This window comes from Palaemon carinicauda, chromosome 37 (genome assembly GCF_036898095.1).
Source record: "Palaemon carinicauda isolate YSFRI2023 chromosome 37, ASM3689809v2, whole genome shotgun sequence".
NCBI lineage: Eukaryota > Metazoa > Arthropoda > Malacostraca > Decapoda > Palaemonidae > Palaemon > Palaemon carinicauda.
The window spans coordinates 23,329,941-23,343,808 of record NC_090761.1 but is presented as its reverse complement, the minus strand read 5'-3'; positions in this window follow the sequence as shown (position 1 = coordinate 23,343,808).

Here is a 13,868-nt window from a genome sequence, read left to right as displayed (position 1 = left end):
TTACTGTTCTTAAACTATTTTATTCTAATAGCTCATTACCTCTCTTATGGTTGAATTATGTCTTTGTTTCCTTTCGTCACAGGGCTATTTTTCCCTGTTGGAGCCCATGGGCTTATAGCAGTCTGCTTTTCCAAATAGGGCCGTAGCTTAGCTTGCAATAATGATAATGATAATATTAATAATAATAATAATAATTATTATTATTATAATACTACTACTACTACTACTACCAATAATAATAATAGTGATAATAATAATAATAATTATAATATACGATAATAATAATAATAATAATAAATGATAATAACAACAACAATAATGATAATAATAATAATAATAATGATAATAAAATTAAATGATAATAACAATAATAATGATATAATAATAATAATAATAAACGATAATAATAATAATAACAATAAATGATAACAATAATAATGATAATAATAATAATGATGATAATAACAATAATAATAATAATAATAATAATAATAATAATATGGACAAGCCGGGCGAGCCGATTTTAAGACGACGTTTCACTCTACAGAAAAGATAGTACAGTAGGTTGGCCAGGGCACCAACCGCCCATTGAGATACTACCGCTAGAGAGTTATGGAGTCCTTTGACTGGCCAGACAGTACTACATAGGTCCCTTCTCTCTGGTTACGGTTCTTTCCTTTTGCCTACACAGACACCGAATAGTCTGGCCTATTCTTTACATATTCTCCTCTGTCCTCATACACCTGACAACACTGATATTACCAAACTATTCTTCTCCTCTCAGGGGGTTAACTACTGCACTCTAATTTCAGTGGCTACTTTCCTCTTGGTAAGGGTAGAAGAGACTCTTCAGCTATGGTAAGCATCTCTTCTAGGAGAAGGAAACCCCAAAATCAAACCATTGTTCTCTAGACTTGGGTAGTGCCATAGCCTCTGTACCATGGTATTCCACTGTCTTGGTTTAGAGTTCCCTTGCTTCATGGTACACTCGGGCACACTGTTGTATCTAGTTTTGTTATAGTTTTTAAAGTTTATATAGGAAATATTCATTTTAATGTTGTTACTATTCTTAAAAAATTTTATTTTTCCTTATTTCCCTTCCTCACTGGGCTATTTTCCCTATTGGAGACCTGCTTTTCCAACTAGGGTTGTAGCTTAGCATTTGATAATAATAATAATAATAATAATAATAATAATAATAATAAAAGTTTGTTAGGTTTATGTAAACGTCAGGAGTGATATTAAAAACTCGTGTTTATTTGACCATCGAGAGACAGGTGTTACTGATAGTGATCGCAGCGTTAAAAAGCGTAGCGCAGGTGATCAACTTTTGATATATTTTAGTTAATTTGTCGTAAATGGCATGTGGTAAGCCTGGCCCTATATCATTCCAAGGTTCAGCTAAGTTGGTACAAGTGTTGACTAACTCATTTTTTCATCATTCTGATTCTGTTTGGTGTTAAGCTGGAATCAAATTAGGTTTTTTTTTCCTCCAGTAGCTAGTCATTGCTGCCCAAAATGGATAGCATGAGAGGTTATTGTTATTAATATTATCATTATTGTTATTACTTGCTAAGCCACAGCCCCAGTTGGAAAAGTAGGATGCTATAAGCCCAGGGGCTCCAACAGGGAAAAGAGCCCAGTGAGGAAAGGATAGAAGGAAAAATAAAATATTTCAAGAACAGTAAGAACAAAAGATAAATATCTCTTATATAATCTATAAAAACTTTAACAAAACAAGAGGAAGAAAAATAAGATAGAATAGCGTGCCCGAGTGTACCCTCAAGCAAGAGAACTCCAACCCAAGACAGTGGAAGACCATGGTCGAGAGGCTATGGCACTACCCAAGACAAGGGAACAATGGTTTGAATTTGGAGTGTCCTTCTCCTAGAAGGGCTACTTATCATAGCTATAGATAGTAGGTTGGCCTGGGCACCAGCCACTCGTTCAGGTACTACCGCTAAATAGTTTAGGGGCATTTTGACTGGCCAGACAGTAGTACATTGGATCTTTCTCTTGATTATGGTTCACTTAACCTTTGCCTACTCATACACCGAATAGTCAGGCTTATTCTTTACAGATTCTCCTCTGTCCTCATACACCTGACAACACTGAGATTACCAAACAATTCTTCTTCACTCAAGGGGTTAACTACTGCATTGTAATTGTTCAGTGGTTACTTTCCTCTTGGTAAGGGTAGAATAGACTCGAGCAATAAATGACTAGTGTGATTCCACACCATTACACATGCTACTTAAACATGTGCAGAGGAAAAAATATTTGGAAAGTTCTTCCATCAGCAATAAGTAAGGATAAATACATGGCCACGAATCTAAAATTATGATGTATACCACAATATTGAATACATATATGCATGTATGCATTCTAGTGTACAGAGTCAAACAAATGATGATAATGTAAGAGAGAGTAAGGAAGGAAATCCTAAATATAGAATGCATTACCCATTGACAATACATCCCTGTTACACATGGAACAAAAGTAAATGTTTGGATAAGCATAATGTGTTTCAGAGTAATAAACTATAGAGATGAACTTGAAATGAGATTATAGAAAAGTATATTTCCCTTTAAAAATATAAAGAGGAAACAACTAAATGTATTAGTCACTCATACATTAAATGAGATTATGGTGAGGGCAGACGGAGATGGTTTGAGCATGCTCTTTGCACTCCCCAAGAGAGATTAGTTTACTCGACTTTCAACTGGAAGACCCAGGCCTACATAGCTGAGGACTATGAAACGTGAAGTGGGAGATAGTGAATGGAGAAGTATCGATTCAAAAGCTCAAGATAGAGAAGACTGGCGAAATCTAACCGAGGCCCTTTGCGTCAATAGGCGTAGGAGGAGATGATGATGATGAAATTAAATGCATTCAAGCAACAATAAAGTTGAGAGAAATTTATATCTACAGTTAGCACTGAAGTTTAAAGGTTTGAAGGCCACTCATGAATGACAGAAGCAAGGGACAGTGACATTGTCCTAACAAGCAGGACAATGCACTAAAGACTGATATACATATGATCAGTGCCCAAGTCCCCTCTCCACCCAAGCTAGGACCATGGAGGGCCAGGCAATGGCAGCTGATGACTCAGCAGGTAGACTTATAGGTCCCTTAACCCTGGATAGGTACGGTCCTCGGACACCCCTTTAAGGGTATACTCGGACGCGAACGACCCCGACGCCAAAAAAAATTCTTGAAAAATCAGTTTTTGCAGTAACCTCCTTTTTTCTTTTGCCAAAAAAAACTTCAATGAATGCTTAAAACAACTGTAAAGATAAATACTACTCATCTGCAGAAAAACTATTTATTATAAATATTTTAAAAAATTAAGTAGAAAAAAAAAAAGACCTGACATAAAAATTCATAAAAAAAAAGTTTATACATATATACACAAATCCTTTTAGGAATTGATTCTTGAATGTTTAGGACACATCTTGATGTATTTTGGATGAAGTCAGACCCATGGAGGTGAAGATCTGAAATGAGAAAAAAAGGGTAACTTTTTTTGGCCAAAAAAAATTGTCCAAATTTCATGAATTTTTTTGGGTACCCAAATGAAATAGGAAGTGGCTAATTTTTTTAGGGAATAAACATATGTTATCCTAAAATAGAAATATGTAAAAAAATCTTCATTATTTTGTAAATTACATTTATATCAGGGGCCATATCTAAAGGTAATTTTTTGAGTACTTGGAAATTTCGTAAAAGAATACATATATTTAATATATAATATGATATTTATGCAGGTAAAAATATACCAAAATATCACAAATTCTATAGGGAACAAGAATATATATAGATAGGGCAGCTTACGCTTCGGATATGTCCACAAAATGGCCGCCAACCACACTGACTCAGACTCCCTAATCTGCCACTTGAAATGTAGGAAGGGTATGTCAATTTCGGTGTTATTTACTAATGTAATTATTATTGGATATGCATAAAAATTGTATGGTGGGTTGCTGGATAATTGTCGATTATTTTACGACTATAAAATTAAAATTCTGACCCAAAAAATTTTTTTTGAAGGGAAATAAAATCGAAAAAAAAAATGTAAAACAATATTTTAGCTAAAAAAATTTGATGATATTCAATCAAAAAAAAAGTAAACAAAATTTTCCGACAAATAAACATCTAGAGGAATCATTACTCTGTGATAGTTCCTTAGTACGTAGTAATTTTGAAAGAATTGGGAAAAAACGAAAAAATGGCAATCACCGGAAAATCGAACACATACCTATATATACGCCATATCTGGCTAAAAAAAAGATAGGCATGGATAGCCAGATCATCTAGAAACACTTTCCAACACTATAAAAATATAAGTTTTGCGACACTACTTGCCAATTCCTTACGGTAACATGACTAAGCAAAAAAATGCAAAACAAATAATAAGGGGCACTCGTGGAAAAATGGCCATTCTAATATACGGCATTTCAGAAAAAAAAAATTTCAGCCACGTGCTAGGCAAACCATCAAGGCATATTTTCCGACAAATAAACATATAAATGAAATATTACTCTGTGATAGTTCCTTAGTACGTAGTAATTTTGAAAGAAATGGGAAAAACGAAAAAATGGCAATCACAGGAAAATCGAACACATACTTATATATACGCCATATCTGGCTAAAAAAAAAATAGGCATGGGTAGCCAGATCATCTAGAAACACTTTCCAACACTATAAAAATATAAGTTTTGCGACACTACTTGCCAATTCCTTACGGTAACATGACTAAGCAAAAAAATGCAAAACAAATAAAAAGGGGCACTCGCGGAAAAATGCCCAACATTCTAATATACGGCATCTCAGATAAAAAAAAAAGACATGCACGTGTTAGCCCAACCATCAAGGCACACTTTCTAACACATAAACATGAAAAAAAATCAATAATATACGGCAATTCCTTACTACGTAGCAAATTTTTACAAATATTGAAAAAAAAACAGAAATTGGCAACCGCAGTTAAATACCCAATATACCAATAACTACGTCGTATCTGACAAAAACAAAGTCATGCATGGGTAGCCAGATCATCTAGACACACTTTCCAACACTAAAAAAACAATAGTTTTACGACACTATTTCGCAATATCTTACGGAAAAATGACTTGGCAAAAAAATTAAAAAAAATTAAAAAGGGACACTCGCGGTAAAATGCCCGACATTCTAATATACGACATCTCAGATAAAAAAAAAGACATGCACGTGTTAGCCCAACCATCAAGGTACACTTTCTAACACATAAACATGAAAAAAAAATGAATAATATACGGCAATTCCTTACTACGTAGTAATTTTTACAAATATTGAAAAAAAACAGAAATTGGTAACCGCAGTTAAATACCCAATATACCAATAACTACGTCGTATCTGACAAAAACAAAGTCATGCATGGGTAGCCAGATCATCTAGACACACTTTCCAACACTAAACAAGCAAAAGTTTTTCGACACTATTTGGCAATATCTTACGGAAAAATGACTTGGCAAAAAAATGAAAAAAAATGAAAAAGGGGCACTCGCGGTAAAATGGTCCTCGTGGTGATGAACGACATTTTAACTAAAAAAAAAAACATGCACATGGTAGCCAAACAATCCACCAAGACTTTCCACAACTGATAACCTATACAAGTTGCACCATTCTACGACAATTTCATAATACGTAATAACTTTGATAATTATGCAAACTACCTCATAAGGGTAAACTCGGACGCGAACGACCCCGACGCGTCTCAGAAATCGGGGAAGGAGTACAGCTACAGCAATGCACATCTGGACACTACTAGAGCGTGTAGGGGAGACACCTCCTGCAGGTCGATCACCCACAAATTCAGTCACAGGGGTGAGTCACGTGAGAAAAACCTGTTTTTTTTTTACGCTCGGGGTCGCAAACGACCCACCGTACCTATCCAGGGTTAAACACCCCATCCTTAGCTCACAAGGATAATAAGGTTGCAGCTACCAAAGGAATAAACGAGTTTGAGGAGGACTCCAACTCCAACCTGGCAATCACCACATAGGCCACTCCTCTTGATGACGTCACAGTTGTCAAGACACCGTCACAATAATAATCATGTAAATGCCATGGAAATCAAATAACTAGATTAGTTGGTATCCACCAACAATAGGTACAAGACGTTTCTCCGTCTAGGATACGAGGCTTTCTTCTCTTTGTTCTTTATGTACTGAGTGGGAATGAAAGAAAGAATCTAAGAATCTACTAGCCCAAACTGTGGATTCAAAGGTGGTGGAATTTAGTTTAAATCAATAAGTTCAAATCGAACGACCAAGTGGCCGTCTCGAATATAATGAAGTTTCAAAAGTGCACCGATTTACTGATTTGTTTGCATAGCATGACGTCACAAAGACAATGGTTGTTTATGCAGATGCGATTGGCGGAAATCTAATCTTATCTATCCGAGGGGAATGTCAAAAAGATTATCAATTTAATTTCTTGAAAAGGATAAGGCATGTGTGGTCAGTTTGTTAAGGGGAAGGAAGGTACGGAGGTGTGTGGGTGTGTGTGTCAAGTGTGCTAGCAGCTTCTCTATTACATACAAGTGTCATTTGTTGGGAAAAGTTTATATGATGTAAGAAACTGATTTATGTTTTTCTCTGAAAACCGTCTCTACAGAAAGAGTGGAACAGGACTATATATATCTATAGTCCACAGTTTTCTTTACATAAAGAGGTTCCCTCTAAAGGAAAAAAAAAAAAGACTTTAAGTCGCTTACATATTCACACTTTAGACACTTGAAACTGACTTCTGTTGTGTTTCTCTCTGGGAACACCCTCAACAGATAAGGAGGAAAAGCTTTATCGATACACTGTTTTTGACATAGATGTTCCCTATAAAGGAAAAATATGAGACCAAAGTCACTGCCACACTCAAGATTTAGACACTTGATTATTGATAGTCCTCCATGCAATACACTTCCACAACGCTATATATAACTTATGGATTAACGTAATTTTTTATTTGATTTTTATCAGCCTTGTTTCTACATTTATTTGTTTTATGTAAAATTAGTGTGAAAATTCTATTTCATAAGGCGGTATTTGTAAATTTACAGTTTTTTTCTGTTGAAATGCTGGTTTAACCTCCTCCCCACTTATTTCAAATTTTAAGTGTCTAGTTTAACGTTTTGTTTTCTTTTCTGTGTTTTTCGAGTCCTTAGATAGAAAAAGACACCGGTGTTTACCAGTGAGGAACTCATTTGCTAAAGTGCACAGTCGAGGCCCAAGGTTCTCAGGACATACTGCAACTGCTCACCGTTTAGCCTTTTGAGGATTGCGCCACCTTTTGTTGACAGCCTTTTGCAGGTAAATTTCTGCCACCTGCAGTGTTTTGCAGTTCCTTTGTGTTCTCTTCTGTAGTCCATAGAGTAGACGCTGAAATCCCGGCTTTGAGGACTCGGGAGAGACGGCCCCCGTCGACGAATCCTCGCCAGGGTTAGCTGCAGGAGCCTTGGAGCTTGTTGCGATATGTAGGGAGACAGTTGCCAGGTAGGATCCTTCATTAACCTTTTTTTATATTGGATTGGGGCTATATTTCCTTGCCTTTGGTGAGGAGTCCTATGGAGCTGTACAGTATTCCCTACAGTAGTAGTTTGCCTGTGGAGCCGCTACCTTATTTGGAGCTATGGGTGTTGTTTTCTCCAGCCTCAAAGAGTGTGAGAGCATTTAGGTATTTAGTGTTTTTGTTTAGTTTAGTGTTTAATTATTTGAAATATTTAACTCTCTCTAGTTGAGTGTGTTGTTTCCCGTTGGGGAATTTTTTTATTAATGGCTAAGTGTTAATTATTAATTATTGATTGGTTAAAATGTTCATGTAGTTATTTGTTAATCATTAATTGTTATATTTTTAAAGTTAAGTTGTTAAATTGTTAGGTAGTCACAAGGTTGGCTTTTCAAAAAATTGTTGTTAATAAATATTGTTAAGTTTTCCCTAGTGTTTTCGTTACCACTGACCAATTTTATGAAGGATAATTATACCATCACTGTCCTCCCTATTCGTGAAATAAGTACTTGCACCACGACCCGACAAGGGTCGTGACAATAACCCTATATACTGTATGTATACAGCCCACTGTATACATATCTCTTGACTAGAATAGGCCACCTTTGGAAAATAAATCTTGCATTATACAATGTCAGGACTCTGTCTAGGGACGAAGATTTTGCTGTGTTACTAGAGGAGTTGAAAGAAAGAAATAGGAATATAATAGGATTGAGTGAAATTAGAACTGGGTAATCTTATATAGAGTTAAAAGATGGCCATACAATTTGCTACTGAGGATATAAAAGGGAAAAAGAAACAATGGACTGGGTTTTCAGGTATTAAAAATCTTGCAGGTAACATAGAAGAATTTTGTAGTAATAGTGAAAGAATTGCAGGGTTAATTATCAAAATAAATAAAAAGTACAAACTGAAGAGCATTCAAGCTTATACACCAACAACATCCCATACATAGAAAGTATTAGAAACTTCATGAAAATCTGGAAATATCTATGGAAAAACAAACTCTTAATTTATATTTGTTTTGGGTCAAACAATGGGTAAACTTAAGAGTTGGCATAAGGAATGAAAGAGGAGGCATACAATCTTAAAATCCTGAACTCATTTTTTTATGAAAAGGAACATAGAAAATGGACATGGAGAAGCGTAAATGGAGAAACAAGAAAAAAAAAAAAGACTTAATTCTCAGTGAAAATTAAATTTAGCTAAAGATGTAAAAGTGTTAAAAATTTAAAGTCAAGCGACCATAGAATAGTGAGAAGCAAAATTTGTTTAAATCTAAGGATAGAAAGAAAACCACTTATCTTAATAAAGAAAATAAACACTCCTGTAAGGACATAAAACCTGATGAGTTTAGTTTAGCAATGCAAAATAGGTACTCCCATCTACATGATGAAATTTAAGCAAGTAAAGAAGAAATGAATAGTAGTTAAAACTAATTTTGTATTGGAATTCGCACAAGAGATAGGATGAAAAGTTTACAAACAAGCTTAAGGAAAACTACCAGAAAAGACGTTTAACCTTATTAAGAAAATATTGGAAACTGGGATCAAATCCTAGAGAGATGAAATAGAATTAGCAGAACTATCCAAAACATTAACCAAACTAAACACCAAAGACATTCGTAAGCAAAATCAAACCAAAATTGAGGAAACACTAGAGAAAAGGCATCAAATTGATGAAAAGAAGACTTGGAACAGGGCGGCAAGAGATGTTTGTTTTAAAGGATGAAAATGAAAATATCAATAAAAGAAATGGAGTGATAAAAATTGCAGAGGATTTCTATACAAGGTTATACCATGGTGATATAAGAAATAACTTTGCTAATAGAAATAATGGAACACCTGAGCAAGTACCAAACATAACAGAAGGAGAAGTAAAGAAATGATTAAAAGATATGAAAAGAGGCAAAGCAGAAGGAGAAGATGGCTTAACAATTGATTAAATAATAGATGGAGGAGAATTCATCGTAGTTAAACTTGCTGAACTCTACACATAATGACTGCAAGAATACGCTTTTCCTACAGCTTAGAAAAATGTATCGTTATACTAAATCACAAAAGTCCTGAAAAATTACCGCCCAAAAAGTTTACTCTGTTATATATAAAATATGTTAAGATGAATAGGAAGACAGCTAGAATTTATTCAAGCAAGAGAGCAGGCACGCTTTAGAGGTGGGTATTTAACAACAAACCATATCCATGAAATTAACTAGCTACTGGAAAAATCAAGAGTATGACAAACCAATATGTATAGCATTTATAGAATATGAGAAAGCTTTTGATTCGGTCACAACTTCAGCAGTAATGAACGCCCTTCAAAGACAAGGAATGGATGAATCTTATGTAGTAAGGGTAGTACAGCAATCATATAACTAAATAAAATCAAAGATAGTGAGAAAATTCTGATTGAGAAAGGGGTTAGACAGGGAGGCCGCAAGTCTCTTAAATTATTCGCAACATGCCTGGAAATTTTTAAAATGTAGGTTGGGAAAATGTAGGAATTAATATTAATGGAGAGTGCCTTAACAATTTTAAGATATGCAAATGACATAGTTGTGTTTAGTGAATCATGGGAGGAATTTCAAAAGATGATAAAAGATTTGAATAGAGAAAGGAGACATGTAGGACTGAAAATGAATAAGTAAAACGAAAATAGTCTGCAATGAAAATGTAGACAACAAATAAGGGTTATGGACGATCCTCTAGAGATTATTAATGAATATACGTAATTATGACAGACAATAAGTGTTTGAGAAGGCCATGGCACCGAATTTAAAAGAAGGATAAGCATGGTTTAAAGATATTTTGGTAAACAAAATATGATTATGAAAAGTCAATTGCCCATTTCTCTTAAAATATGGTCCTACCAGTATGCATCAGAGAATTGGAGCCTTAATAAGAGCTTAAAACATGAGCTAATTACAACTCAAAGAGCTATGGAAATAATAATGATAGGATAACTCGGAGAGACAGAAAAAGAACATGGATGCGAGAGCAAACTAAAATAGAAGATATTCTAACATGTAATATAAAAAAATAAGACATGGACGAGACATATAATGAGAATCCCAGGCAATAGATGGAGATTAAGACTAACAGAATGGCTTCCTAGAGATTGCAAACGAAGCAGGGGAAGGAAAAGAACACTGTGGGTTGATGAACTAAGAAAATTTGCAGGTTTATACTGGCATGGGAAAATGCAATTGAAAGGACATGGCTTATGTCTTTACCTTCCAGTGAACTAGTTATACTTGATGATGATGATGATGATATATATATACATACATATATATATATATATATATATATATATATATATATACATATATTATATATATATATACATATATTATATATATATATTATAAATATATATATATATATATATATATATATATATATATATTATAAATATATATATATATATATATATACATATATATGTACACAATCCTGAATGGTTTTGTTTCTTCGACTTCATCTAATAAGAGACGAAACTGGCAAGGATTCACTTAAAATTTTCGTTTTTCTTTATGATTTATCACATGAGCAACATTTTTTCGTGTTTTACACATACATACACATATCTATATACATATATACAACATGTATATATACATATATACATACACACACACACACACACACATATATATATATATATATATATATATACATATATATATATTGTGAAGAATTTATCTTCACTCTTCTTCTTCCTTTTGTATTTTTGGTCTTGCTGCCAATACTGTAGTTAACACTTTAACTTTTGCTACCACTCTTACTTTACGTTTTCTTTACCGAAAACATCGGGAGAACTATTTTATATCAACTGAACTCGTGACAATAGCGTACGCCATGTTCGTGACGTCACAGCGTAGAACCCCAAACCAAAAGCCTTATGCCGGCGTATGATGGTTCTTTCCTCAAAATATGTGTCGAAATAAATTATTACACTGGTTTTGAATATAATTTTAAAAGTGCAGACTTGAATGCAGCTTTTATCTCTTAGTACTAATTCAAGTGTCTTAATTTTAAGATGTATGCCCATCGCACCAGCCCATTACTAATTGATCACTTAACTGATTAAACTTTAGTAAGCCAGAATAGGTAGAATTATTGTATATGTATATTCCCTTAGAGCTGCAAGATTTCTCTAAGTATTTTGTACAAAATCCTGCCTCCCATTCACTCCTTACAACTTTGCATTGCCCTGCCCTAAAGTCCCAATATGGCACCTCAATTGCGTTATCCTACGCACCACGACCATCACCTGTTTTAGAAGGTGAAGAGAGGTGAACTTTCACGACTTAAGGGTCGGCCCATTTGCGCACGAGCTGTAGTTGTAACCAGCTGACCGACCTGGTCAGGCAGTCTGTGTACCTCTGACTCACAACCGTACCGCCCCCCAATTTGATTCCACCAGGATACTGTCGGCTGGAGATAGATAAGAAGACGAGCCTGGGACACCATACCTATCGAAAGCGAGGATTCCAGGGGTGAGCCAGTCAAGGGTGCAAACCGTGCACACTATTCGGATTCGGTCAGCGGCAATTTAATCAAACAAGCTGTGACAGCTATTTGAGGAAAAGGGCTGTCTTCCAAGTAAGGAGTACAGGTACCACGTGGCCACTAGTTTTCCCCAATTTTTAGCTCAGGTTATTTTTTACTTGATTAAGGTTTAACTGGCGTTTACATATTTTGGGCTTTGTGCATGGGATTGTGTACAGATTTTGCATTTAACTTTTGCTTCAGAGACTAGCACAGTCTTGGGTCACAGGGCCGCATGTCTGACCCCATTTCAATCATTAATCATTGCAAGAGACCTCGAGTCATGCATATTTTTATTTTCTTCTAATTTGCATTTCTTTCATTAAATTTTGTTTGCTTGATCCTTTTACTTGATGTTCAGATGTCTGTTTCTTTCCATGTAAATTTGTATAATAAAGCAAAATTAGGTTAATTACCCCTTCGTATTTTACTCCATCATTTATTTGATTTTGTTTATTAAGAATATATAATCCTGGGACAGTATACCTGATATATTGAAAGGAGTAAGTAAGTCTGAGTAACTTAAGAGTAAGTGTGTGTTAGCGAGTGACTTAGTATTTAATCCCTATGCTTCGAAGGTAAAGATCAATATCTTTAACTTTTACTTTACAATACATCACTGCTCCCATCCATTGCCATTGTCTCAATAATTATTTACAGTAAAATTCCTGTCCAGTATCTCACTGGGGTCCTTGGGATGGAGCCGAAACAGAGCCTAAGAGTGTAGATGACCTTAGACCTGACAAAGCTAGAGTAGGCCATCAAATTACTTTTATTTCATGTGTGGAGTTTTCAGGCCTCTAGACAGAGTACAGTTTTTTTTTTTCTTTTCGCATTTAAAGTGAAGGTTCATGAACAACGTCATCAAAGTTATTAACAGGGTTTTTGTGCCTTGAGTGATAGCGCTCCTTTTCCTCCCCTGCTGATCTGTGCTAAACCGATGTAGGGAGACTTTCCCGGAACAAGAAGTTCCCACTCACCGATTAAATAAAAAGACAATTTCTCCACACACACACACACATTATATATATATATATATATATATATATATATATATATATATATATATATATATATATATATATATATACACACACAATTAATTTTAAACAACCAATCTAAAAAGATCTTACCATTTATTGCGACCTTAATACAATAAAAAGGCAGTGTTAACTGTTCAGCTACCTAAAGCTGAATGATTATGTTAGTTAACACGCACTTATTTCACGTGTTTGTAAACAAAGACGGTACCCAAGATTAAAAAGTCACTGGAATTTTTGCGAGCTCTTATGATCATTAGTAGGATACATTGGCAATAGATGGCACTGATACATTGTACACTTGTCCTTTTGTCTGCCCCCAAATTTTCAACAAAAGCGAGTTTTATAAATTCCATGTTTTTAGTAGATTCTGGTATTCAAAGAAAGTTTATAACATGTTTTTCTTATTCTTTGTGTAATTTAACATAATTTTTATTAAGATACATGAAAAGTTATAAAATTATGCAGTGTGAATCAGAAAACAAGCTCCTGTCATTGACCTTGGCAGGTGTTGTTATTAAGTTTAGACTTACCATCACAATACTTTATAATATCTTTATTCGTTAAAATTATTTATTGATAAAATACATATCTGAGGGAGGAATTTCGGTTGGTAAATAAGCTTCAATTCACATTATTATGTAATTATTTGAAAGCAATGATGTATTTCCGATGAAATACTTCCAACTAATTAGCTATTAATAAACTTTTATAAGCTAAAAGGGCACCCCTG